This window comes from Trichomycterus rosablanca, chromosome 11 (genome assembly GCF_030014385.1).
Source record: "Trichomycterus rosablanca isolate fTriRos1 chromosome 11, fTriRos1.hap1, whole genome shotgun sequence".
In the NCBI taxonomy this organism is placed as follows: Eukaryota; Metazoa; Chordata; class Actinopteri; order Siluriformes; family Trichomycteridae; genus Trichomycterus; species Trichomycterus rosablanca.
Window position 1 is genome coordinate 24,776,335 of NC_085998.1, and position 6,000 is coordinate 24,782,334.

Sequence of the window (6,000 nt, forward strand, 5' to 3'; positions counted from 1 at the left end):
AATTTGCTAAACCAGTTTGTAACTTTTGCCAATGTCTCCATGAATTAATAGGAATTATAAAGCCAAGGGAACTTAATGACAGCAGGGCTGAGTGGTGATTTACGACAATGCAAAGGATTACTGATTACTGCATAAGTTGCTCCATGCTGCAAGACAGAGCTGACAAGAGCATGATTGAAATTGTAAATATTTAGAGCATATTATACAGATTTCATTTAATTTTACCTTTATTATTAAAAAGTCAACATTATTTACTGATTTGTACAGCATTGTTACCTGTTTACCGGTGCAGTGTGACAGTAGATGGGTACATTTTAATGTGCAGAATTTACACCCGAACTACTATGTAAAAAATGTAGACACTAATCCTCCAGAGACTCAGGATGTGTTGTTGTTGTTGTTGTTAATAAACTAGTTTAAAAATTACACAATTATTTGAGATGTATGGGCCACATAGTGGCTCAGTGGGTAGCATTGTCGATTCACAGCAAGAAGGTCCTGGGCTCGATTTACAGGTGTGTTCTTTCTTTGTGGAGTTTGCATGTTCTCCCATGTCTATGTGGGGTTTTTTCCGGGTGCTCCGGTTTTCTCCCACAGTCCAAAGACATGCAAGTGAGGTGAATTGGAGATACAAAATTGTCTATGACTGTGTTTGATATTAAACTTGTGAATTGATAAATCTTGTGTAATGAGTAACTACCGTTCCTGTCATGAATGTAATCAACATGATGTTAAAATCGTAATAAAAAAAAATTGATATATATGTCTGAGAGAAAGGTCAATGAATCAAGTGTGCTACCCATCGTTTTTTAATAATATATAGACCTATCGAGATGTGCTACCACTAGTTATAATACGATATAGACCTATCGAGATGTGCTACCACTAATTATAATAATATACAGACCTATCGAGATGTGCTACCACTAGTTATAATACGATATAGACCTATCGAGATGTGCTACCACTAATTATAATAATATACAGACCTATCGAGATGTGCTACCACTAATTATAATAATATACAGACCTATCGAGATGTGCTACCACTAGTTATAATAATATACAGAGCTATCGAGATGTGCTACCACTAGTTATAATAATATACAGACCTATCGAGATGTGCTACCACTAGTTATAATAAGATACAGACCTATCGAGATGTGCTACCTATAGTTTATAATAAGATATAGACCTATCGAGATGTGCTACCTATAGTTTATAATAAGATATAGACCTATCGAGATGTGCTACCACTAATTATAATAATATATAGAGCTATCGAAGTTCAAGTTCAAAGCTTTATTGTCATATGTACAGTAGGAAACGTGTTTCCCTGTACAATGAAATTCTTATTTTGCTGTCCACACATGATGTAACAAAGTACAAAGATAATAATAAAATAAAATAAAATTAAGAAATAAAAGTTAGATATAGTAAAAAAAACACGCTGAGTATAAGTTATGTACATTGTGCAAGAAAAGAGCTCATATATTCAAAAGATATATTGCAATCAGACAATATAGTTACATGTGCAAAATGTAAAGACAGTAGTGTAAACATACATGTGCAGCTGTATGTAGTCCTGTAAACAGTCATATGTGGTATAGTGCAAGTATTGTGTGCAAGTGTGATAGTGTCTATGAATAATCAGCTCAGCTGTTTAAGAGTCTGATAACTGTGGGAAAGAAAGAGATCTTTAGTCTTGTTGTCCTGCATTTCACACTTCTGTATCTCCGGCCTGAGGGTAGAAGTGTGAATAGTCCATGTTGGGGGTGGGTGGGGTCTTTGATGATGGACGCAGCTCTCCTGTGGACTCTGTGATGGTAGATGCTCTGGAGAGAGGGTTGTACCGTCCTGGTGATTTTCGTAGCAGTCTTTATCACTCTCTCCAGGCGTTTGCGATCCTTCACAGTAGAACTGCCGTACCACACGGTGATGCAATTGGTCAGGATGGACTCAATGATGCAGCGGTAGAAGTTGCTGAGTATTTTGGGTGACATGCCAAATTTCCTCAGCCTCCTCAAGAAATACAACCGCTGCTGAGCCCTCTTTAACACCTGTGTGGTGTTTAGTGTCCAAGTGAGGTCATCACTGATGCGGACCCCTAGGTATTTAAAACTGTTCACCCTCTCCACCTCAAGGTCCCGGATAAACAGTGGCTGATGAGGTCTCCTCTCCCTCCTCATGTCCACTATCATCTCCTTGGTCTTGTCTATGTTGAATGTAAGGTTATTGTCCACACACCAGGTAACCAGACTGTTCACCTCACTCCTGTAGGCTGCCTCCTCTCCTCCAGTGATACGACCCATCACAGCAGTGTCGTCAGCAAACTTCAGGATGATGTTGTCGGGGTGGGAGGCGACACAGTCGTGGGTAAACAGGGTGTAGAGGATAGGGCTGAGGACACAGCCCTGCGGGGTACCAATATTGGTGATTATGCTGGCTGATGTCCTGTTTCCAATCCTAACAGACTGAGGCCTACCAGTCAGGAAGTTTAAAAGCCAGTCACAGATGGTGGGGTGTAGTCCAAGAGATGACAGTTTATGTGTAAGTTTGTGAGGTATAACCGTGTTAAAGGCGGAGCTGTAGTCAATAAAGAGTATCCTGACGTAGGAGTCTTTATATTCCAGGTGTGAGAGAGAGACATGAAGGGTTGCGGCGATGGCATCCGAGGTAGACCTGTTGGCCCTGTATGCATATTGTAGGGGGTCTGTAGTGCCTGGTATATTGCTCTGAATGTGGGCCAGCACCACTCTCTCGAAGCACTTCATAATGATTGGAGTGAGTGCTACTGGCCTGTAGTCATTCAGACAAGATGGGGGATTCTTCTTGGGGAGAGGGACGATGGTGGTGGTCTTCTAACAGGTGGGAACTGTGCATTGTCTGAGGGAAAGGTTGAAGATAGAAGTAAAAACATCAGCCAGCTCGTTAGCACATGCTCTGAGGGCCCGCCCAGGAATGTTGTCAGGTCCTGCAGCTTTGCGGGGGTTGATCCTCTTCAGGGCTTTGTGTACATGGGCTGGTAAGACAACTGGTGGAGGGGAGGAGGGTTGCGTAATGGAGGTGTGTGTATTCTCTGTGGGGCTAGTGGGGATCGACGTCTCAAAGCGGGTGTAGAATGCATTGAGGTCGTCTGGAAGGCTGTTTGAGGCGCTTATGGTGTTGTTGGGCCTAGACCTATAATCTGTAATCTGTTCCAGACATTGCCACATATGCCTGGGGTCAGTAGTGGAGTAAAATCCCTCTGTTTTCTCTCTATATTGTCTCTTGGCTGATCTTATGGCCTTCTTCAGTCTGTACTGTGCTACTTTGAGCTCAGTCTCATCACCAGATCTAAATGCAATAGAGCGTGCTCGTAGCATTTGCAGTACCTCACCATTTATCCAGGGCTTCTGGTTAGGGAATTTCCTGACTTTTATTGTGGGCACAATGTTCTCAATGCAAGTGCCAATGTACCCAGTCACATACTCAGCATAGTTATCTATGTTCACAGACGAGTCTTCCATAGTGGCTGCCTCTCTAAACACATCCCAGTCTGTTATGGCAAAACAGTCCTGTAGAGTGCTCTCAGCCTCTGATGTCCATAGCTGAACCTGTCTGCTAACAGGGTTTGATTGTTTGAGTCTTTGTCTATAGGCCGGGTATAGGAACAAAGAGATGTGATCTGATTCTCCAAATGGAGGGCGGGGTGCAGCCCTAAATCCACCACGTATGTTGCTGTAAACGTGGTCTAAGATGTTCTTGCCACGGGTGGGAATTTTCACATGCTGGTGGTATTCAGTTAATACAGTCCGTAGATTGCACTGGTTAAAATCACCCGCAACAATGAAAACAGCGTCAGGATGGTTAGTCTCCAGCGCGCTGATGACGTCATAGAGCTTACTTAGCGCCGCTGTGTAGTTAGCCCGCGGATGGATGTAAACAGCGACCAAAAACACGCTCGTGAATTCCCTTGGTAAATAAAAGGGACGGCATTTCAGCAATAAAAACTCCAGATCTGGGGAACAGTGTGCTACCTATAACAGTGTGCTATATAGGAGATGTGCTACCTATAGTTTATTATAATATACAGACCTATCGAGATGTGCTACCACTAGTTATAATAATATACAGACCTATCGAGATGTGCTACCACTAATTATAATAATATATAGACCTATCGAGATGTGCTACCTATAGTTTATAATAAGATATAAACCTATCGAGATGTGCTACCACTAATTATAATAATATATAAAGCTATCGAGATGTGCTACCACTAATTATAATAATATATAAAGCTATCGAGATGTGCTACCACTAGTTATAATAATATACAGACCTATCGAGATGTGCTACCTATAGTTTATTATAATATATAGAGCTATCAAGATGTGCTACCTATCGTTTATAATAAGATCAACATAATTTTAATAAGAATAGATCGATAAAACTTAAATATTTACTACAGGAATACATTTCGATAGGGTAGGACAAATCGACAGATAGATCTATAAATCTGCGCTACGGTAGGAAATTTCGATAGGGTAGGACAAATCGACAGAACACCGGCGCTGAATCAGAGACTGGACGCTGGGCCACAGCCGGACAACCAGCGTCGGCGCGCACGCGTTTCTACGAGCACCAGCCAAACCCAGCTGTGGTAACAACTGGGCCGGATCTGGCTACATTGATTCTGGCCGATTCTGACACTCGGCCGACTGTGCCGATAGAAAAGTGGGAACTGGGCCAGATGATTGTGCTAGCTGGGAATGGAGAGTTCTGATTGCTATATATATAGAGAGCTAATTTCTCTCACTGGATCATGAGAAAACCTTCCGGGAACGTTACTGGAACGTTACTTTAAACACATAAGAAAGAAAACCTTAAGGCAACTTTTAGATAACGTTCTCTGTTAGTTTTCATAAAACCATGAGAGAACGTTAGGTTTCATAGTTCCCGGAACGTTCCGGGAACAGCGCTAATTTTTTTAACGAAAATAGAACGTTCCCATAACGTTATGGGATGGTTCCCAAAAAATAACCATAGGGGAACCAAAATCTAACGTTACGGGAACGTTCTGTGTTAGCTGGGAACAATCGCGATTGTTTACATACTTTATATTTTAATTAAAATACCAACATGTCATGAGGCAGAAACTGAGCAGACGCTCGCAGAATATATATCAGGGAAAGTTTAATATCAAAAGGGCGAAAACAGTGTACAAAATCAGGCAGAGTCCAAAACCAGAGGATAAACAGACAGGCAGGAAACGGAAGACAACAAGGATTATACACGGTAATGGTAAGATTCAGAAATAAGGACACAAACACGATCGGCAAAACTTCACAACGAGACTAAAACAGAAGAGTTTAAATAAGATTCATGGAACCGAACACAGCTGAACTGAATCAAAACTCTGGAGACGGTGAGCGCGATCAGGATTGGCTGACCGGGGACATGTGATAGTCACGTGACAGTCCGGGGGCTCATGGGAATTGTAGTCCATATGGTTAGACGTGGAACGTGCCCCCTCCATCCACTCCCCAATCACAAGAGGACAAAATCAAAGCTGAGCTGAGTGCTTATTCGAAGTCCCCCTGTGTAGATACTGATCCAGACTCACTTATATGGTGGAAACAGTAAACAGGCTCGATTTCCTTTTAAAAAAGTGTTTGTGGTTTTGCACTTTTCTTATGCTGCACATTATTTAAAGTGAGTTGTTTGTGAGTTTTTTATATAAAGGATATAGCTAATTAAGATTTCTATTTTGTTCAAATTATTGTTAATTATTGTTATTGTTATAAAGTTATAAAGAGTTCCTTGAAAGGATAATTAGGTGGTGCTGTTACTATTTTTGCATTTCTGCAGTCTTTTAAATAAAAATTTTTCAATTGCATTATACAAAAAAAGAAAAGAAAAATGCAATCGCAATCGAGAATCAATAATACATTTGAAAATAATCGATTTTTTTTTCCAATATCACCCAGCCCTAACTGTATTACACATTCATGTGGA